Genomic DNA, 24,525 nt, shown 5'->3' with positions numbered 1-24,525 from the left:
AGATTTAGTTTCTGTAGTGTCAGTTTTAAAAAAAAAGGGTTGAAATTTTTTTAAAGACACAATTATAGTAACACTGAATTTTAATTTAGAAGTTCTACTGTTTAGACGGATTCCGAAAACTTGCAATAATTAGCTTGTTTTAAAAGAAAACAAAAACATAAGGGATGTTACAAAACGGACCTTATCAATTCCATCGGCGAGTGTCTTTCTGTAATACGCACATTTAATTTAAAGATATTACTCTTTATTATATTAAACATACTCACTGAGGCTCATACTTATTCAATGGTAACTACCGATAAGAGGTCCAGTTTTGTCAATTTATAGGATTGTGATTGTATATGAATTTGAATTTGAATCACGTTTAAAGATTCCGTTACAAACATGATTTTAGGGTAAGTAACTTGTAAATTTCTAAAGTGTGGTTAATTCTGAAAATAAGGTAAAATTTAAGCAAGAATGTTTGGTTTATTGCCATTGCGCAGACAAGCTTACAGATTTAAGGTTATCTTTATTTTAATATTCTATTCTAATTCTTCTAATTTGGGGGCAGGTGACCGTGTGTGACTTATCCCGCTTTTTATTATTAACATTAACATGGCCTTTTTGTCTTGCTATGGGGGTAATAAATGTCTAGTCATTTTTATTTGACATCTACCATCTTTTAAATAGATTAAGTACAATGAATACATTAGGGTAGGCGTCGATTGCGCTATACTACACGGATCGCTGATGATCGTAGGCGATTTTAACCGGTTATTATCCGGTTATCAATATGAAATCTATGTGAAAAGCTAAGGAGTTCATTTGTTCGTTTTGATAATGTATTTAGTTCAAGGAATCAAGTTTTACTTGTCGGGCAGGCTACTCGCGGAAGTTACCATGAATCATAAACACTACCTTGACAGGCCTTAGTCTTTTGAAGGGATAATGATAATACCCATTGTCTACGGGAGTTGCACACATACAGTCTGTAGCTTAGCGCTCTCCCCGCATTTAGGTGTTCACTGTCTTAACTAATTGTCGACAATCTGTTTTCTCTGCCTAATTAAGTATTTAACGTTCCATAGACTTTTCTTTAGAGTGTGGATATATGATTATAGGCGTCTAAATGAACAATATTCATGATGATGTGCAAATAAGAGCTCTGTAGGTATGCTTGAGTGAAAATATCCAGTTGTTTTCTATGTGATCTCTCCTTCCTGTTCCCTGAGCATCCTTTTGGACGTAATAATTGAATGTAATATAACGAGTACTTTTTCCAAGTTAACAGTTCGGGAAATAAAGTTCTATAGATATATATATATATCTACACTTTATTTTACGATAGGTTTTGCCCTAAGCACGTCATTACGGATCCTCCCGATCCATTCACGGTACTTTTAGGTACCTCAAACACCAGCCACCGGCCTCGCCGAACCCTCGAAGGCTCGATGAGTAAATTAACCCATAGACACAGTTCACTGAGTTTCTCGCCGGATCTTCTCAGAACGTCGCGTTTCCGATCAGGTGGTAGATTCTGCGAAGCACTGCTCTTGCTAGGGTCAGTCTTAGCAACACTCCCGGTTTGAGCCCCGTGAGCTCACCTAATAGCTCGCGTAATCTAGAATAACTCCTTGAGGTTACTAGAATAGGTAGGAAAAAAATAGGTTTTAAAGCGTTCGTGGCGAAATATACCTACAGGGTGTAATCACGCTGTGGCTACTGCTTCTTCTTAGTAATCTTAAAGTTTTGACAGACTGGTCGTAATCGTCATGCAAGACTGGGGTGGGGGGTGGTTTTGGCATATTAAGATTTTTTGCAATCACGATTTGCCGCATTTCATGAACTACTACTGACTAGAATTAACCGATCTACTGCATGGGAAATGATTTTATACTAGTCGGGTAGGCTCCAAAAATATTATAATTTTTTGTAACTTAGTCATAGTATAATTAAGTTCGGCACGCATAAAAGACAATAAACAGAAGCAAGATAATATAGAATGGTGAATACTTTTATGCGACATGTGTAATTACATAGCATACAAAAACTTAATAGACCCTCTGTTTTAAATGATTTTGATTCTGTATATTATTATTTTAATAAAATTCTTTACATGTTCTGAAAATTTAGAAAACGTTAATATTTAGCATTAAGAGGTCCATTGAAATTGCATGTTTCAAATCAAACCGTTTTGTTAAAAAATTACATACATTTTTTTAGCACTGCTTAAACTTGTAACTATGGGTCTATTTCTAGAACGATTTTATATTCAATAAAATCAAGATTAAAATGACGCTGGGAAAAACATGAAAATTTGCTGAGACTTATGCCGTCAACTATGACACATTCTAAGCAAAAATTGAAATAGCATTTAGCTATTTACAAATCTAAGAGAAATAAAACAAGCTTAAAAATATTCAGAAATAAAATATTTTTTGGCTTAAAACGTATAAAAATACGCTTCGCTTCCCATTATGGTATAAAGAAATAACGCATTTACTATTCTACTACGCTCATAATTAACTTATTTCAAGCCGATCGCTCGCATCTAGAGTACACTCCAAACAGGATGTTTTAGCAAAAAGTTAAATACCAATAACACTTGTTCTAGGGTCCGTAACCAGTTTTTGAGATATTTAAAAAGAACCTCTTATGGACTTGTAACGTTTATTGTGACAAACTCAAAGTAAACCGGATACCGGTCTGTTCTATTCAAGAGATGCGCTTATTTACATTATTTATACGCTATAGGATATACTCTCAGTTTTGTATCTTATCTATATATTAAGTCAGCCTTTCCCAAAGTGGGCGATAACGCCCCCTTGTGGGCGCTGCAGGTCTAAAGGTGGGTGGTAAGAGACCCAGAAAAAAATGGGGGCGTTGTGTAGAGGCTTGGGAGGCAATTTGAAAATTCATTTAGGAGGACTTTTAGACACCGTCTGAGCTATAATGGTTTATAGTAGGTGAAAAAATGGGGGCGTTAAAAAATTATTTATTCTCAAAGTGGGCAGTAAACAAAATAAGTTTGGGAGCCTCTGTATTAAGTGAAGCAAAAACTTTGTACCCCTATTTACGAAAATTGCGCGGACGGAAGAGTATGAAATTTCTCACCCTTATAGAGAATATAGAGAAGGAGCGCATGCAGAATATTCTTTTATTTAAATTATGCATAAAATGCATTAAATCAATAAAAAAAACATTACACTTCCATGTATTTGACATACACACGCATATATCCTCTTTTGTTTATTGTCAAACTTTTGTTATTGTATAAAGTCTGTGGTCGAATTGAGAATAGATTAATATTGTTTGTCTATAATATAATTTGTCTGTAGTGCAGCCTTGGCGAAATCTATGATTTTTGACCATATAATAATGTTCAAACTTACAATTTCAATTAATTATGGTCGAACTTCGACTACTGGGCGACCACTAGTATAGATAGGGTTAAAACAAAAAAAAAAATCTCGATTTGAATTGTGTGTTTTTATTGGTCAACATTAAGAACCGAGCAAATAGCTTAAGTGCAGTAGTTAGAGTCGGTAGTGCCATCAACAATGTTAATTTTTATTGCTAACACGTAACCACCTTTGGGCATTTATTGACCACGTCGCGCTGGATTATGACTCGACCAGTTTGAATTGACATTACTTTATCAGTTTATTTACAAAAACCTTTAATTAAATAAAATCTTTCACACAGTTTGAAATCAAGTATTGTAACGTTTTCCTTGAAACCTGATTTGAAATTGCAACCATTTAAAAAGTTCCAACAAATTGAACTAGAGCACACTAAATAATCTTTTTATTAAACGCACACACACAAAGCCTGAAGCCATAACTACCTTATTTTTTGCGTTAAGAACATTAATCTCCCATTTACTTTACGAAAGAAAGTCAGATCGTTAAAATACAATTCGCACAAATGTAAGAAACGAAAGCATAACGTGATCTTTATTATCATAATGTTCCGTGAAGGTGTAGGCAAGTCGTTCTAGTAAAATTTCGTGTGGAAATTCAAATTTTGTCGCGTCACTATAAATGAGTAAGTAAGCAACTAAATAATATATTTAACGTGAAAATTTTCATAGGTACTTTATTTGTATGTTATTTCTGATCAGCATGTTGCTCATTCATCGTTGCTTGTTTTTTGTGATGTTAATTTGTTTAAAGAAACATTTTGGTTAAAACTTATACTTACTTATCATTTCATTACTTAAAGGTAATTTAATGAGACTTATTTAATTTAGTTTTCGCCATATATATTGTATATTTTATTGGTACCTTTAAGACGACTTTTAGGACCTCATGTGAGTCCGCACGGGTAGGTACCACCATCCCGCCTAGATCTGCCGTGAAGCAGTAATGCGTTTCGGTTTGAAGGGCGGGGCAGCCTTTGTAACTTTACTGAGACCTTAGAACTTATATCTCAAGGTGGGTGGCGCGCTTATGTTGTAAATGTCTATGGGCTCCAGTAACCACTTAACACCAGGTGGGCTGTGAGCTCGTCCACCAATTTAAGCAATAAAAAAAAGACTTCGTCGCACTTAATTATCGACGCAAATGTCACGCATGGTATCAACAGTTTCAACTAATTAAAAAAAAAACTGCAGATGTTTATTGTTCTTGTCTCTAAAAATTTGGTACCACGATACTTTTGTTCCGTAGTTCGATATTGCATAACTGTTATGTGCCTAAAGTACAATTAACTGTGATCAGATTACATCGTGCTTCCGTGCGAAGAGCGCCGCTGGCGGAGGCAAGCCGCCGTCTAATCAGACGCGCATAACTCAAATTCCTAATTACCAAAACGAGTGCGCTCTCGTGTAGTATAAGTGCCGTCGGCCATCTAACCGATTATAATCTTATCTCTAAACCGAAATCAGTGATCTCGTATTGTTGTTATCGGTGTTAAGTTAACGGGGGGCGTTAAAATTTAATGTGACGCCCTTTTTATTCGCATCTATGTTATGGTTTTACGTATCCTTGTTAACTTCGTACTTGATTTTGATATGTAAGGATGTTGATGTATGTGTGGTAGCTATACTGAAGACGAAATAGCTTTAGCGTTAGCGGAAAAAATCGCATATTAAAATTTTGATGTCTATAGGTTCTGGTAACTATTTAACACACGGTGGCTTAGCTTTCTTTCACCTAACTACAAAAAAAAAAGTTTTTGTTTTAGTATGTTTACATTTGTCATTGATGCGACGGTACTTGAAAACAATTCCGACGCATACAAGGTCGTCGACACCGCATCAGCTGATTCTCATCCGCATATAGCGTGAAAACATCAATTTGTGAATATGAAATTTACAAAACGTTGTGCATTAATAATAAAATGAAATTTAAGAAACACGAGATTAAGCCGTTAAAATAATTATTAGTAATTCCGTGTACAGACCGAAAGAAATGCAATTGAAATTGCTTAAGATAGTTCCGTCACCTTATTTTTGCAACCGTACTCCTCGCCACCTTACCAGAATTCATCCACACAAAGATAAGTTAATTCCTATTCACTAGACCCAGAAATCCTGATGATTCTATCAAGTATCAAGGTATCAGGTATCAAGATTATCGATAAAAAAATTTTTAATTCCTTAGCAACATATTGTGTGGAATATTTTATATATATAAAATTCATAGTACGAATACGCTGTATAAGCTATTTATCTCTTTAAAAGCCATGTAGTATTAATATCGATTAATAAAACTATAATAGATTTTCAAACGAAGACATTACACAAGAATTTTTACAGCTTCAACTTCATTATTTAACATTCTCGAAGGGTTATAAAAAAAAATGGTATAATAAAACTATTAAAACAGGATCATGGTGTTAATAAATAGACATTTTATTAAGTTGTAATGAAAATGAAAATTAAATTCATTTTGCTCCTTGAATCGATTTTTTTTATTGCCCTTGTAGGCAGACGAGCACACGGTCCACCTGATGGTGAGTGGTTACCGTCGCCCATGGACTTCAGCAATGCCAGGGGCAGAGCCAAGCCGCTGCCTACCGCTAATTCGAAACCTACCTACCTACCGATAATTCTTAATTTTGAGTGTCGAATCCTCTCTGAACAACACTTTCGTACACTATCCTGTGACTTTATTGTAAAAGGTTTCTTCGTGTCAGTAAATATGTACTTCACAAATTATTTTTAAACAATAAAGGGACTGAAAATATTTAGCTATTCAGCGATCACTAAATTGTTACTGTCTTTTTTTTTTTTTTTTTATTGCTTAGATGGGTGGACGAGCTCACAGCCCACCTGGTGTGAAGTGGTTACTGGAGCCCATAGCGATCCACAACGTAAATGCGCCACCCACCTTGAGATATAAGTTCTAAAGTATCACATATAGTTACAGTGTATAGTGTCTGTCTTTAGGCTGTCTGGTGTCGGACTAGAATAGCCCCACCCTTCCCGTGGGTGCACTAAAAAGTGAATAAGTGATTCACCTGAGAATGGGCAATACTAACTGCCCATTCTTAGGTGCAAATGTCAACTGGTATTTGTTGATTACAGGGGGTATTTTGAGCCCGCATTTCTGACGCGAAGCCGTCATATTGTGTTCCTGTTTAAACGCTTTGATTATCGTTAAATAATTGAGTTGAGTATTCCTATCTCATGGTGAGTAGCGATATTAATGCTATGATGTCCATGGGCTTCAATAGGTACGTAAGCGCGCCATATGCTCGGTCACTCATCTAGCGCAATATGAAGAAAAAAAAGAATGTGTGACTGTTTAATATCGGCTAACCATGAGCTATTTTGACCGTCATGGCTAACAAATAAAAAACACTGGCTGTCTTTTGCAAATTGTCGGTCCACTACACTTTGATGTGAATATTGATCTATTCTCTTTACATTTGAAAAAAAAAAACTGAATTGGCTTCATTAATTAGATATGTCTATTTCGATCGCTTTGGTGGTTATTGATTAGGGTCCTTTAAACAAGGGTCAGGTTCGATTTGATAGGAGTCAAGATCTTTGTCAAAGATATGATTTAATATATTATTATGACACATTATTATATCAGGCTGTATTTGTTCTTTACTCGTATGTGCAACTGTATACACAGATTTAAAATCTTTGCTTTTGGGCCGATGAAGGTTATTTTAGAAAAAAAATATATAATGCTTAGTTTGATTAATTGATGTTTATGGGACATAATGATTTATATTAAATGACAATTATACGTTAAATGTAAATTAATAACAAAAAATTATCATAAATTCAACATCACTTCAAACTTAAATTATCGGACGGGTTACGTGCGCATTTTATCGGCCAGGCTTTAAAAACAATATGGAAACAGTCTCACTCACTTCAAGCCATGATAATCACGAAGATACCGCGATATGACACCGAAACTTTGGCCTATAGAAAATCGTTAGATGAACGTTGATCTAAAAACTGTTTCGTGATTTCATGTTGATCAGTTGTCCCAAATGACCCGTCAGAATTACACATGCCATCATAATTATCTCACGTTCTCTGACCACTGTGAAAATTAATACACCTCTGTGCATCTTAGGGATGGCTCTGACGAATACTCGGGTCAATAAAAAATATTATATTTCCTAATTAAATTCATAGAGCATTCGTATATCGGAGTGAAGTGGGAATTAAGAAACTACCGATCTAAGTTCTTGATAGGTATTCCTTATTAGGGAATATCTTTCTTATGTTTAACTCACGCGGCACAATCAAGCAGTCTTTACAGTTAATAAAAGGAAAAAAAATTGTTGTTAAAAAAAATTAACACAAAAAAAATACAAAAAATTTTAAAATACCCGAATTTTGGTGGTCTCTTCAAACATCTCTTCAAGTCTGCCCTCATTTTAAATTCATAATTGGTCTTATCCCGGTGAGATTATGCACATACTGCGAACAGCGTTATTTTGAGCATCACCAGTTTGAAGGCGCATTGGCTTTTGTTTATTAAAATTTCAAAAAAATTGACAACCTTATTTTGTAACAACGTTTCCATGCTGGCATCATCATTAGGGTGTGGACTCGGCAATTAACATGATTGTAGTTGTATGCGATATTTTAAGCGGTAATAAAATTATAATAAACGACTCGCCTCGTTTTAAGTGTTAAGTAATGTTACATAAGCGATAATTCGTATCTTCAAACGGTATTGATACATTGCTTGGATATAAAACCTTGTTCGTCTCACTAAAACGAAAAGCTGATAACAAAAACAATAAGATCTTTTATTTGTAATTGAGATGTTTTTTCTTAGCTTACGTTACGTATTTTCTCATTGACAATTGAAATGTGTATTATATTCTCTTTTTCAAATTCCTTTATGTTCTTTCATTTATCTAGTGATTGAGCTTGTCCTGTGACGAGCGATCCTGGATGGGAGAGAGAGGAGAGAGAGAGAGAGAGAGCACCAGTCTACCCACTTTCGACGCGAAGTGTTTGTAACTTCCGTTCTTAAGTGGCATAAAATATATATTTTTTATCTCCACGGTAGGCAGACGAGCTCACGGCCCATCCAATGCGGAGTAGACACTGTCATTCTTATACGTAAAAAAACTTGAAACTTGTTTCAAAAAAACGTGTCATGGCGCTTAGTGGTATTTTAATGTATGTCTTAAATAGCAAAATTAAATAGTATTGAGATTAGCGCTTTATGTATCAAGTCGGATATTTATAGTAAATGCTTGGCAATAGGAGGAAAATGATTTCGTTTGCCTTTGATTAACTTATTTAATGCCGTGAAGCAGTAATGCGTTTCGGTTTGAAGGGCGGGGCAGCCGTTGTAACTATACTCGAGACCTTAGAACTTATATCTCAAGGTGGGTGGCGCATTTACGCTGTAGATGTCTATGGGCTCCAGTAACCACATAACACCAGGTGGGTTGTGAGCTCGTCCAAAAAATGGGTCGATGACAGTACTCTTATATTAATGACTTGGTAATTAACTTCAAATTTTTTTTTTTTTTTTTTTATTGCTTAGATGGGTGGACGAGCTCACAGCCCACCCGGTGTTAAGTGGCAACTGGAGCCCATAGACATCCACAACGTAAATGCGCCACCCACCTTGAGATACAAGTTCTAAGGTCTCATTTATAGTAACGACGGCTGCCCCACCCTTCAAACCGAAACGCATTACTGCTTCACGGCAGAAATAGGCAGGGTGGTGGTACCCACCCGCGCGGACTCACAAGAGGTCCTACCACCAGTAATCCAAATTAATATGCGGTAATATAGCCTCAGCTTGACTTTCATTCCTTATTTTAACCTTTTAGGGGTTAAATTTCCATAAATCCTTACATAAAGGATGTTAACAATATAAAAAGTATCAACTAGCACAATTTCTATTTAATTTGTGCTAGTGACCTAGCGACCCCCCTAGACGCCCCTAGCGACCTAGGCATTGTATAAGAGAAAGAGAGAGAGAGAGAGAGAGGGAGAATATATAACACTTTACTGCACACCAAAACCGAATTAACATTCAAAAACAGTCAATAAACTGGTATAATTATAAAATAAAGCGATTTCTTCCAGACATCCGTTTTATCTACAGAAATTCTGAAAAAGACACAGCAGATATGCGGCTGGATGTTTGAATCGGTCACTCAGTCAAGACAATTAAATATAAATGCTTTGATATAACAATATAGTGAACAGCTAACATTCCTAGTTATAGGCTCGTCAGCTATCAAGCGGAATGGCTTAAACTATGAAGTACTAACTTTAATCGATAAACTTGAACTAACGAACTGAACATAATTCACATTTAATAGGATAGGATAGGATAGGATAGGATAGGATAGGATTTAATAGGACGATAGGATTTTCGCGCTTATAATACATTATTACCCATTCAAACTAACACGATCTCATGGAGTTGTAATGCTTAATGAGAATTTATTAACCAATAATTATTTTTGATTGCGGAAATTTTTATTGTCGTTTTTTTTTTGTTTTATTGCTTAAATGGGTGGACGAGCTCACAGCCCACCTGGTGTTAAGTGGTTACTGGAGCCCATAGACATCTACAACGTAAATGCAACACCCACCTTGAGATATAAGTTCTAAGGTCTCAAGTATATTTACAACGGCTGCCCCACCATTCAAACCGAAACGCATTACTGCTTCACGGCAGAAATAGGCAAAGTGGTGGTAACTACCCGCGCGGACTCACAAGAGGTCCTGCCACCAGTAAATGTCGTAATGATACTTTAATTAGCTTACACCGTGGAATAGCGATTTTTCTACGTTTAGTACTTTTAATTTTGAGTGTGATCAACAACGTGGATACGCCTTAGTTAAATCTCGCTGATGTCGATCCAGCGATAGAGGCAATAGAGGAGAGAGCGATAGAGGTAATCGCAGTGTTAGGGAGTCATAGACTAATTGTAAATACGACAGCATAATTCAAATTCCTTATTTTAGCCGTGCAGCAGTATAACTTTGAAGGGCGGGACAGACCTTAACACTTTTAAGACTTCAACCTCATGTACTAAGTAAGATAGCGTCATTCACGATTCATTATTTATCAGCTCAAATAATCAAATGAGCAAAATTTCGTATTGATTAAAATACGTAAGGCTTTTACTAAAAAATAGTATTTTAACTGTTCGTTGCTTTATAGGTAAGAAGATTTAGATATCCATATCCCATAGTCCGATCGGAGGACAGGAATGTTTTTTTTATTCTTTATAATTATCCCTAAAAAGTTTTTGTTTTACTGTAAAATATTTTAATGAATTAGCTTGCTTAAAAGTCGTCGTGGTCATCGTCGCTCATGTACACCGTCAATGCCAAGACCACAGTAAAACCGCTGCCTGTGTTTTAGGAAACCAACTCACCCCCTTTTGAACTGAATTCCCGAATAACTTAATCATAAATTGAAACCTGCAGGTTTTTCCGTTTCTACGAGTATAATTAAAAGTTGTAGTAGAATATGTATCACCGTTCTCCCTATTTCTACCATTAGAATTATGCAGTAATTGTTGATCCGATTAAAGAAGCAATGCGAACCCTAGCGGTTGTTGGATTAAGTGAGAGCCAATCTCGAAAGACTTGACGAAGTCCACCGGAATTCCGGACCATAGACTTTTGGAATACATTCTCAATGATTGGTTACTTCTGCAATTATTCAAAAACGCATTGTACCTGCTGCATTTGTTTGTTGGAAATTAATAAGTATCAACCCTCAAGTCAAATGATGATTTTTCCAAAAATATAATTTCCAAATCTAGTTTCATATAACTAATTGTAAAGCAATATATTATTGTTGTAATTCATAATATTAACGAAACGTTATAATTCATAGTCATTTTAAATTAGAGCCGTCGAGTCAATGACCTATGAAAAGATAAGTTGTTGCCGCGTTAAAGACTGCTCTTACATTGATAATTCCGGCTAAACATAAAGATCTGGTGTACCTAATGTGTTATTATTGTTAATATTCAGAAAAAACGGACATGCTAAAATTTAACTATTCAAATCGTTCGAGACTCGGCATTATGTCGTAATTGATTTAGAACACGTAAAGTTCGAGAACATTTTCCGGTTTAGTTTTTTATCTGAGCATCGCATTAAGAATTACAGCAACTAAACAGTGGGCGGACGTCAGTTTTTGTATACAATCATTGCAGATTTCATAGAGACTACATGTTCAGTTCATTAAAACGAGTCTTTACTAGTGTTTATATCTGTTATATGCCAATCATTGGACATACATCAGTTATTGACCTCCGAGATTATCCAGTTATGAATAGGTATTATTTGTCAAAACGTCGTATTAACCGCTAAGTGTATGAGTAATGATGTGCAAAAAAAAAGCGATTTTTATTGCGTATTAAAATTATTGAGTTCGATTTTGTAGGAGCTCAGTTAAATGTTTTTTTTTGTGTTTTGACTAACAGGCATTGTACGTATGCTAATTAAGTTTAGTGATACTATCAAATGTCAAACTACTGGTCATTGACATATATTTTACGAAGATTATCTGTAACAGTGCTTGCTGTTTTTTTTAAATTGAGTTTTTAAATCTTCATATACATTTGCAAACACAAAATACAATTTTCTCTTCATGTTTTTGATTTAGTAACTCCTGAGGGCTTTCTTATTTTCATTTTTTTAATACGTGCTTTTCCATCAAAATGCCAAATAGACAAAAATAATATGCAATTAATCCATATATAAAAATACAATTTTTATTAAATATAAAAATACAATTTTTATATATGGGCTAAAATACGGTCTGAAATAAATAATAATTATTATTATTTGCCCCTGGCAATGCTGAAGTCCACGGCGACGGTAATCACGCATCATTAGGTGGGCCGTATGCTCGTCTGCCTACTAAGGCAATAAATAAAAAGTCACAAATGTAAAATATACGCGGTTTTTTTAAATAACGAAATTCATAAAGCCATTTTGCTTATCTTAAATATGTAAATAAATTACGAAGTCAAAACATATCTCATATCATTCCTAATTTATATTCAGCACAATACTTTGACTGATAAAAAAGTTAAGAATAATAAAACGTTAGAAATTGAAGAAAGTATTATAACAAACGCACGACGAACCTCCATGTCAATGGCACTAGGATTTTTTTTATATTATAACTAGCTGACACGGCATACTTCGTAGTGCCTCAATCGATAGCTAAAAGTCCTAAGCTTTATTTAATTCCGAGAATTTACATATTTATCTACCTTTTAAACCTTCTCTGGACTTCCACAAATAATTCAAGACCAAAATTAGCCAAATCGGTCCAGCCGTTCTCGAGTTTTAGCGAGACTAACGAACAGCAATTCATTTTTATATATATATAGATTTTATGATCAAGAAAATTACTTCACATTCAATACATTCAATACTTAGGCTTAAAAGTGCCTATGATTTATTATTTATTTTTTGTGCTTTATGTGCCGATATGTTCACAGATAATATGCTAAATTATTATCCTAAAAAGTCAAAGGTGTTTTGAAACGTTGTTTATAAACTAAAATAATACAATCGCGTAAATCGATTTTCAATACTATTGTATCTATTGTTTTAGACTAAATTTTAAAAGTAATGAAGTAGGAAATTTTTTCAACACTTTGTGAATGTTTCCAATATATTTTTTTGTAAATTGTTATTTGAATCTTTTGTAATTGTCATGTCATTTTTTATTATTCAGATCTGAATGTTAAGTTATTATTTAATTTCATACAAAATTGATTTTCGTCTTAGTTTTATTCGTATATTGAATATTTTGTTTCTAACTTTTCTGATTTGTTCCAAGTCTCGTGTAACCACAAAGTGAAAACTGTTGAAATAGTTTCAGTACTTATTAATTTCGATCTACTTTCTAATCCGCTAAGCCTAAAAGCTATAGCACTGAATATTCTAACTATTTCTAACCACAATAACAGCAGCTCCGTGAATACTATCGGAAATGAATCTAGCGAAAGGACTGCGATTCCGTGTCCGCCCTACAAAGTCTCTCTCTAGTCTCTACCGTACAATTAATCTGGAAATAACCGGAATGAAGTGGATTATTACTTTTTTTTTAAATAATAATATCACGCATTGTAAATACTCATAACGTATAAATTTAATGTGAAGATTACGTATATTTTTTAAGATTTCTTAAACGTATACTTTTAATTAAGTACGTTTTAAGTAAGTGATAAATCGGAAAGTGCTCAGTGAAATACAGACTTACTTTGTTAAACAAAAAACTTAAACACTGTTTTTTTTCTTTGATGCTTTGATGTAAAGCAAACGGTACCCTTCCGGTCATCGTTTTCGTTGAACCCGTCGCTTGAGACGAAGGGCTCGGCTAGTAAATTAACCCATAGACACAGTCCACTGAGTTTCTCGCCGGACCTTTTCAGGGGGTCGCGTTTCCGATCCGGTGGTAGATTCTGCGAAGCACGGCTCTTGCTAGGGTTCGTGTTAGCAACATCGTCAGGTTTGAGGCCCGTGAGCTCACCTACTAGCCCGGTGACGCTGACATGGTCTCTCTAGACCATCAGCTTAAGAAGAAAAAAAACCCTTCTAATATTAGTTAGTACAAAGTAATGACCAAAGATTCGTTTGGTGATGTTTATGCGTGGAATAAAATACAAACCGGCCTTGGTTTTGCTGAAGACACAGTCGATGACTGTCTAATAATCCTTCGCTATTAAAATAAGAACTTTTATTTTAGTAAGATTTGGATTTTCTTGTGATAAATTATAGCCGGTCTAATGACTAAGTTCTCTGTAGGCGCAAAACGAGCGTACCAAGCTTACTTTTACTTCTAATATTTATTGAACATTTGTCACGTTCGTTTGGTGTGTAAATCTAAATTCTGATGAGTACACATGATGTTAGCAATCAAAATGTAGCTCCCTATTACTTCGGTTTTATGTATACTTATGGACAAATAATCGCCAATCGACGACACCATTGAAAAACTAGTTGTTACTGGAAAAATGGAGGGGAAAAGATAACGACGGTGCAGCCAATACGTTAGTCTGATCCCTGATTCCACCGTCTATGGTATTCTCCAAGTAGCCGAAGACAAGACGAAACGGCACAGTAAGGTGAGGACGTAAGTCATGGATGAAGGTGGTCACGACCTTCAGAAATGAGTAGCACGACTGTGGGAGATGCACCGACACAGTTTACATACTTGCTGGGACGCAAATCAACGTCTTTATCTAACCACTTTATTAGTCCATCATTTATTTACGTTAAGATTTTAGAACTAGTGCCACCACGCTGCCTGTTTCTGCCGTGAAGCAGTGATGCGTTTCGGTTTGAAGGACGGGGCTGCCGTTGTACTGTAAAAACTGAGACATTATTGCTCATATCTCAAGGTGGGTGGCGGCATTTAGCTTGTAAATGTCCATGGGCTCCGGCTACTACTTAACACCAGGTGTGCCGTGAGCTCGTCTAAACAAGCATTAAAAAAAGTTTTCTGAGAAAAATATACAGTTTAATTAAGTTAATTAATTAATTCTAATTAATTTTAATTGTACCTAATAATGTTTACTTTAGATATCGCTTGCATCACACTCGACAACTATTACGGTACTTTCATGTTGTTTGAACTAAGTATGGTTAATAAAACTTTTATTAAACAAGTAGCATCAGGGAAATGTTATGCTTACATTGGTAAGCTTGGTTGACTAGCTTGGAAACGAAATGTTGAATTAACGGATAAATGTTAAGTACCACTTACCTAATTATTGTGATTACAAAAATAAATAATATTGAAAATAAGCACCGGAGCTTAAAGTTCGTCTTATGATCAACGGCTACCGGAGCTCATAGCAAAAACAGCATAATTGCTTCACCACTTATGACATAAATTTAAAATCTCATTAAAATTACAATAATTGTATAGCTTTAGAAGCTTTAGTATATAGCTTTAGAAACCTTCAGAAAGGAAGGTATATTCACAGAAATCAACTTTTTTTTTTTATGCTGGGGAATCTTCTACGGGTACACGGTCGAGGGGGGTAACAGACCGAGCTATGTCGGACTCCGGCGCCTCCAGAGAAGAAACGGGAGAAAAGGAAGACCAAGGTCCTCCTCCTCCAATTCCTCCCAGGAGACTATGCCTTGCATAGTTGCAAAAAGGCAACAACGATTACCGACCCCATCGAGCTCCACAACACCAGCTAAACGAAACCTACGGTACCACATAGTGCGCGCCGAGGGTTCGTCTTCGCCGGTACCTGTCCTGATGATAGGACCGGATTTAATCCTCGGGAAAATCCCGAAGGACGTCGTCTCGGGTAACAAACCCTGGGCAGCGCACAGCGGCCACCTTGCACCGCCTCACCATCGAAACGAATCGACAAACATACCTACTGCTAGCACGGACAGCCGCAAAATGATAGCAGTAGGTTTATAAAATCCCAATGAATTCTGATCGAACGGTCGGATCACCACTTGAACGGTCAATTCGTTCTTTTGTCGACTATTTTTATATGTATATGAGAACGGTCGGTTCGTTCCTTGTCGTCTTTGTGCCTGTCTTTTAAGAAGTCAAAAAATGTACTGCCTGCCGCTCGTCACGTACGCCCTCGTTCTATTTCTTTTCGAATTCTTGTCAAGTCTCTGTCTTAGTCTGTGTATTTGTCTAGTCGTTGTAGTTCTTATGTCCTGTCAGAGAGGTTGCACGCCACGACACTAATTAATAGCAGAGCGGACTGTGATAGTTACAATTCTCTGATCCGAAAAAAATATTCCACCGAAAAAAAAATTAACAAATGGATTTCAGTTTTATTTAAACTCTTTATGAGCTTGGCGATTAATCTAGATTATTCCACGGTTTACACTCAAACTAGAATAGATGTAACAAATTATTCACAGACCAGCACTAAGCGTAGGTACGTTAATAAATAGTGCAGATAATCGCGCGTCTACATAGATTAATTCAGGCAATTACGTGTTCGGAATCCCTGATAAAGGAGCGCGAAATAATTTATCGAAGATTTTGGTATGTCTTAATTTGTTTTCAATATTCATTATATGTGCATATACATACATTTTGGAAACTATTATTTAACGAATTCATGTTACTTTTTTATATATTTCATGGTTTCCCGGATATTTCGGCATGTTGCAAGCGCCGTGACCCAGGGGCAGACTGAAGACTGCGGCTAGGATGTTGGGAGCAGACCTTTTTTTCAGTCTACGAGGTGGCGGCGACCTCGCCCCCTTAGGCCGCCCCGTAACCTTCAATCGGGGGGAACAAGCAGAGAAATCTGGCTACCTTCTTTCTAGTCAATTTTTGGCGTCACCACTGAAACTCTAAAGGATTCAGTTTCAGCTATTTAGGTATCTCACGTAATTTTATTAAGATAAAATGATACATATATAGAAATAGTTTTGACTGGTTGGGAGGCATTGTAGAAGTTTTTCGTGAAAATTTATCAGAGGCTAATGTATTGATACAAACATTGATATTTGTCTAAGAATTTGTTTTCCGGTTTAGTCATATCACTTGTTACTCCACTACTTAACTTAGAGAAGGAGAAGGTATGCTTCATTTCAGACCAAAACACAATCAACATAATAAGCAATCTTGTCGCTAAAAGCGATCTCTTACACACAACCGTTGTCTTAGCTATTAGCTTAAGATGATATAGTAGGATTACTTTACGAAAATTTTAAAGTTTGTGGATTTTCTAATTTTGTAAACTTTTAAACGAAATATAAGTATATCTAATGTTTTCTATGGTCTGCAATTATACATGCTTTCTTGTTAATAATATAAGTGGCTTATGTTGAGCAAACACTTTATTAGTGTAACGAAAGCGTAACGTCTCCAATTAAAATTTATAATTTAACGTGACACTTGCTTTTATGTGTCTACAAAAGATTCAGTGTATGACTATCATAGATCTAAGGGGAAGTGGAAATGACGTTTTAAAAATCTCAGTTTGATTAAGTACTACATATAAAAAATAAAAGCAAACTGAATTTGATTAACTAAACGATAAAAACTCATCGGCTATAGATTAGGGGTACCCTTTGTGCTGTGAGTGAAGGTAATGCGTTTACGATTAATATCCCACCAAAGTTACGGCATCAACCACCTTCGGCTAAAATAAAATAAAACAAAGAAAACTTTGGCAAAACTCCCGTTTATTACAAGCTGAAATAATTTAGTTTAAAAAAAAAACTTTACGTAAACTTTGTAATGGGACGGATCATAAGGCGGTATGAAAAGTATTCCAAAGCTGCCTGGAATAAAGCCGATGATAAGGCAGTATGGGTAAACATTCCCCCAACCTGCTACCTTCTACTGCGCGATCAATGACGCATTCGCGGAAGGAACATTTATTAAGAAAATCAGTAATATTTATCTTGCAATGACTGCGTACGGCGATAGTAAATAGAACATTAATCAGATAACACGAACACCATCATTCGGTCGTAGATGAATTCAGTAAATAATAAAAAAAAACTACTTTTATCATTTCGTCTCGAGTTTATTCACTGTTATTGTATAACTTCCGTGACCACGAAAATTGCGACGTAATGAAAACGTCGGAAATAATATTGTATATTGACAATAAAAACGCGAAATTAAACTAACCGTGAAAGTAGTTTTAGTTAAAATCGAAAAGCCTAAGAGAATTTAGTATAACAGTTTTTATTCTAGATTTGACTGATTCTTAGACTTAGCCGCGTTACCCTTAATTTTAAATTTGAATTTCGATTTGTAAAACAAATGTGAATAATTGATTTTATAAAGTTGCCAGTCTTTAAAATCGATAGTATCATAGGACCGAATCTAGTATTTTGTTTACGCTTGGGGCATTAAATTCTATAAACTGTATTTCAATTGTACTTACTTACTTTAAAAACCTGAAGCCACTCCAAATTGTTTTTCTGTGCGCCTGCAAAGAAAAAAGAAAACATTATAAAGATATGTATGTTTTTAAATTTACAAGACATATTTGATTTAAATTAATCTTAAGGGATTTTTTTTTTTAATGACACAATTATTATAATTAAGCAATCAGTATTCCGAACGATGTCTTATAACGAAATAATTTAGTATACTCTTATTTATGACTCTGTACTACTGCACCTGTTATTTGCCTGTTAAGTGTTCGTCTGAGATAGAATATTTTGATAACCCTATAACTTGGCAATGTTGGAAAATGTCATTAGGTCTGCGCTCGTAATAATGGGTAAACTAATACTACTTCTGTTATACCACGCTAATAAATATGTTTCTTCGAGTTAATCTAACTCGTCATCTGAATATTTCATAACCATTCCGGTTGTAAAATTCATTTATTTTCCCGTAAAATTATTTCCTGTGCTACTTATGTTCCTCGATAAACCTATTTGAGCTATCATCAGAATAAGAATTTAGCACCATATAAATGGCGTATTTCTGTTGAGCTATCTAATATTTAGTATCGATAGTGACTGCTCTGGATAATATTGAATTCGGACGGTATGGGATCAATGAAAAATATACCGTTGTCGAAGAGATATTTATTTTATAATTCAATTGAAATGACAATAATTCTCCTTAGTGGGTTTTTGGTAGTGAAAAATAAAGTTTTTTTTAGTAGCTTATAAAAAAAAAAAATTGCTTAAATGGATCTACGAGCTCACAGCCCACCTGATGTCAAGTGGTTACTGGAGCCCATAGATATCTACAACGTAAATGCCCCACCCACGATTCGAACACCGTTGCATCGCTAGATACGAATGCACCGGACGTCTTATCCTTTAGGCCACGACGACTTCGGCGACTTATCAGCGTATAGTATAGAGGAGTAAATTTCCGATAGATATATACATACATATATCATACAGTTTATTAATTGATAGTACCGTATAAACATTTTTCCTATTCGATTCGCTCACCGATTTCAAATGCAAGATAAGTAACTCGGAAGCTAACAAATCAAATATAGCAAGGGAGGCTGAGAACAATGAGCTAACGTTATCTATAGCTGATAAGATACCAGAGACTCCTACAGTAATGATAGGTACCACTAATGGCGACCAGTTACCGGTTACGGCACAATAGATATCGGTTTTCCTGCATTGTAACGGAATTATTGCAGAATATTTTAATTAAGGTGCTTGTCTATGGCTTGGCGTTTTCGATTCAGGTGTGCTAAGTCTACGAAGGTAATGAATGCGCTTCGCCGGAAAATTACGGGCTAAATTATTTAACGAATCATTCTGTCGTCATGAATGACACGGTGGTTCAGTAGTTAGCGGCACTAACTGTTGCACCGAGGGTCGTGGGTTCGATTCCCACGTCGGGCAAACATTCGTGTGATGAACAGGTTTGTTTTTTAAAACGCTTTTATTAAATCAAATCAAATCAAAAAAAAATTATTCAACATAAATGAAAGTACATACTTGTTGAACGTCAAAAGAACTACCGCCAATTCACAAGAACTAGCCTCCGTCTTGAGAAGAATTGGCAAGAAACTGAGCGGGCATGTTTTTTTTTTTTTTTTTAATTTTTAATTTAAATTTTTTTAAATATTCAATTTTACATGAGTATAATAACATAACAATTATTACAATATTGAAATGCCCGGAGCGAGCAACTCATTCCCACTTTGTGCAATCTTCTAGATAATCATTGACTTTATAGTAAGCTTTATTGCACAGATGTTCTTTAATAGTTTTCTTAAACCTATGTATATGTAGGTTCTGAACATCTTGTGGGATTTTGTTGTACAGGCGCACAGACAAACACCCGAATGAATTTCGTATCTTATGTAACCTACTCCTCGGCACAACAAGCTTGTGTTTGTTCCTAGTATTTCTTCTTCTTTCTATTATGTAAGTCCGACATTTTAGGAAACTCCTCAATATGTTTACGAACATACATCAAATTTTCAAAGATGTACTGGGATGGGATATTAGCTTCAGACGTATGTATGCTTCTAACGGAATCTTTGAACATGACTTTATCTCCCTTCAGAACGTCGGATTAACTCGAAATTTGGTATATTTATTAAGGACCGACGACAATTCAAAATAAATTAAAATTCAAAATAAAAAATAAAATAAACAACAAAATTTGAAAAAATTGAAATTCAACTAAAAAATGAAAAATAAATAATAGTTTAAAAAACAAACGTAACAAAATACGTTTTTATTGAAAATCGAACTAAAAAATAGAAAATAAATTTTAATAAATTTGAATTAAAAATAGTGTAAGGAAAAATGATTTTATTGTAAAAAAAAGCGGTCATCATCTAGTCAATATTGACATTTTAAATACTACTGTCTACTGTGACTTCATCACACTAAAACCAATTCCTATAAAATGTTTATAATACTCAAAACAGTAGTTAAACGAATATAATTTAAGGGAGTGCTACACAGAATCCAATCAGTCTAATTAGCACAATATATTGGCATGCGGGACACACTGCAGATAAACCATATAACATCATGGATTTAGAACTGACGCAAATCCCTGATTAATGTGCCCTGATACCACAACGTCTATTTCGTTCTATACAATACATTGTAATTGAACTTATTGAGAAATCCAATGCGATATATTATTATTTCGTTTAGGCGCTAACATAAATTTAGCACAAGGTGAACCGTAAGAGCTTGTTTGGTCGTCAATGAACTAAATAAAATAAACCTAAGATATACTGAACCTTTGCCGATGCGGTCTGGGTTTGTCAGATACTAATTATTAATTATTTTACATTCCAAAAAACAGTTGATCTCGCTTAAATATCCACATGCCGTTTAATATTAGATCTCTATATGCGTCAATGATATCGATGCATTTCAAGTCCAAACCATTGACGAGTCATACATTCGTGTGTAGTGTTCACTCCGTACAGGTCATTAATGTTGTATGCCTTATCAGCGCTATCTATGGCTACCGCGACAGAACTCGTGTTCCATAATTAAACCATTCTTATAGTATTCATATTTATAAAAAAAGAATAAAATTGTGCGGAAAACAAAGCATAAATGAACAAACAAATTCCTGAATTTAAAAATTAAATTCCATAGCTTTTCAAATAAAATTCATTTTGGCAGCCGTACAAAAAATTACGTTTTAAATGGCCCGTATTATAAAACAGCAACGTCATAGGTAAAAAAATAATTTAATATCTAAAAAAAAATTAACCTATTAATTCAAGATTTTTTTTTAACTTAGTACCCTCATTTTTTTGTAATTGAAGTGTTCGTATCGTATACATTAACAGGACAAATATCTAAAAGACTAATCTTATGTCTTTGTTAATTACTAATGGTCGCCCAGTGATCGAATTTTGACCATAATTAATTAAAATTATAAGATTGAACATTATTATGGTTCTATTGTCAAATACCAAACTTTCTATTCTCAATTTGACCACCGACTTTAATAATAAACAAAAGAGTATGTCTTTTTTTATTGATTTAATGTATTTTTGTGCATTACTTAAAAAAAAATACATAACATTTTGCACTCCTTCTCTATATTCTATATAAGTGTGGGAAATTTCATACTCCTCCGTCCGCGTAATTTTCACGTATTAATATATAGATTCTGTAATTAAATGTGTAATAGTTACCGTGTAGTCTCTAGGCTATGCCGTTGGTCAAGCCTAGCGGGGGTGGTTACAGCTTCGTATGATAAAATAGGACTAGCAACATTTGTAATTTGAGTAATTAGTGGTCGAAGAGCGATCATGTGCCTGCACGACTTGGTAGCTTCATCCTACAAACCGCATTCCGGTTTGAAGGATACGATAGTAGTCCTAATCCAACCAATGTTTCGACTTTGGAGCTCATAGACAGCACAACGTGAACGTGAGCCTTGAGACATGAGATCGAAGTCTCAATTATATCTTAGCAAATTCTCCTTGGCCGGTCTCCACGTGGACACCAACCAACCAAGCTGAAGCCAAAACAACAGCCTCGAGGAAACTGGCAGATTAAAAAACACTGCGCCACCTATTGTTGGTACCTACCTGTGTCAGCTTACAATAGCCTCTACCGCCAGTAATAGCGCTCGAGGAAGAAATAAGAAGTCAAGGGAAGAACGAAGAGAGAAGATGGAGATGATGGTGAGGAAAATGAAGAGGAAGAAGACGGAAGATCTTCACCTTCACTTCCACCTACACTGTCGTCAACGTCCAACGTCAAATAAATATTATTTTAATATCAAACAATCCGTTCATTCGTGAATTAAGCTCACTTAAATTTTTTTATAGGCTACAATAAATTGCACAATTTTTTATTTTAGACAAGACCCGAAATAATTTTTTTAATGAAATCCTAATCGATGTTAAAATAACAGTAAATCGTCCAGCAAACGGTCTAAGGAGTATCTAATTGCCGTATTTACATTTAAATCGAGCGTGCTTCGCCTGTACTGGATTTGTTTAGGAACTAAGTCGATGTTAACACAGCTACTGTGCACGCGAGTTCTCAGTTAAGATTTAGTGAGGAACACGTTTTTGTGGACGTTGAAACAGCGTTCTGTTCTAACTTATCTGCAAGTAAACAGTCTCATGTTCATCTTGTCGAGATAATAAGAAGTGCACTTTAAGGGAAAACTATAAAGGCGACTTTAGACTTTTAGAACAAATCGAATGTCCGTTTTAGTTTTGCGAATTGTGCTCTAGTAAAAGATTTATTTGGCACTTTAATTCGTTTTTACAGTCCGTTTATCCTCATTAAGTATTTACGCTTGATTTTACAGCATAAAATATTTTTTTACGAGAGCTAGAATCGCAGGCTATTAGCAGTAAAATGAAATATGGGATATTCCTAGCTTTTGTTATTATCTATTAAAGATCTATTAAGTTCATTTTAGAATAAATAAAAAATTAGAACCATTACATAAAACTTAATGGGATAATAGTGGAGGGGAGTGTTGTGAAGTTTTGACCCTTGAGTTCATTTTGAAGTAATGATCGCAAAACGGTAACTAATTCGAAATAGTTGAATTTATGTGTGTAATGATCTACGTTCAATGATGAAGCTGAATTTCTTCCAACACATTTCTCGACAGAAGCCCTAAGCTACCGTCGGCCTGAACCGGTCGGTATATTATTGTATCTAAATTTATTATAACTGTATTTATAAGGCCATTGAAATTCGATCTCCTGCTGCGTTCGAGTTAGACGGGAGCTCGAACAAGATTTAACAAATCAGAGATGTTTTGACGTAACGACTCAACATTCTAACGCGTACTAATCGATCGATCTGCATTTCAATATCGATCATTCGCTTTACAGCTTTTAGCGTCGCCGATTATCAATATAGATAGCATTAATATCGTGGGCTTATATACATAGACACTTCTTAATGTTATGCTGAATATATAAGTGGGAAGATCGGTGCTTTTTGGTCAATTCACACTGGCACACTAATTTTATTTTAAAATAAGAAAATATAAATGACAGTCATCAAATTGCAATAATTATTTGGAAAAATAAAAGATTTTGTTGTTAAACTAAATATCCACTAGATTTCGTCATAACATCCCACATATATGTATATATATTTTGGATTTTTATTTTTTATTGCTTAGATTCGTGAATGAGATCACGGCCAACCTGATTTTAAGTGGTTACTGGAGCCTATAGACATCTACAACTTAAATGCCGCAACTCACTTCGAGACATGAGTTATAAGGTCTCATTTTTTACAGTACAACGGCAGTTCACGGCAGAAATGCTACCTAGCTATACGGACTCTTAAGACGCCGCACCACTAGTAATTTTGAAATTGAAAGTATTGATTTTAAAATAAAGGAATAATCGGAAACAAATCACACACGATAATCTGGACCCGAAGTAAGATATCCTGTGTGAGATTTTTTTGTGTGTGTTCAATTGGATTCGGGAATGGTTTAAAAGCACAATTCGTTACCAAAATGTTTTATTAATTATTATTTTAATTTAAGTTTCAAGTTTTCCCATTTAATACGAGTACAGAACAACGTCTATCGGATCTGTTACGGATATTTATGTTATTAATATACATGGTATATAGATAAACATGCAGACAAAGAGCAAACTTGTAAAATTACCTGGGACAGCTGCTCTGTT

General features: G+C 35.0%; 2 protein-coding genes across 3 annotated transcripts in view; one reads left to right on the top strand and one right to left on the bottom strand.

Moving 5' to 3' along the window:
* Positions 1-24,525, top strand: part of LOC114240653 (soluble calcium-activated nucleotidase 1) — a 441,880-nt gene that overhangs the window by 305,447 nt on the left and 111,908 nt on the right. The gene's annotated exons all lie outside the window — the stretch shown is intronic.
* LOC114240706 (uncharacterized) overlaps positions 1-24,525 on the bottom strand; it is a 59,029-nt gene that overhangs the window by 3,526 nt on the left and 30,978 nt on the right. The window contains exon 2 of one of the 2 annotated variants that reach the window (XM_028171359.2): positions 18,316-18,360. The gene's annotated coding sequence lies outside the window, so the exon portion shown is untranslated. The remainder of the gene's footprint in view (positions 1-18,315; positions 18,361-24,525) is intronic. The other variant, XM_089734141.1, reaches the window with a different exon arrangement.

The sequence above is a fragment of the Bombyx mandarina genome, chromosome 17 (genome assembly GCF_030267445.1).
Source record: "Bombyx mandarina strain Sakado chromosome 17, ASM3026744v2".
NCBI classification, from domain to species: domain Eukaryota; kingdom Metazoa; phylum Arthropoda; class Insecta; order Lepidoptera; family Bombycidae; genus Bombyx; species Bombyx mandarina.
This window is presented reverse-complemented; position numbering and strand designations above follow the sequence as displayed.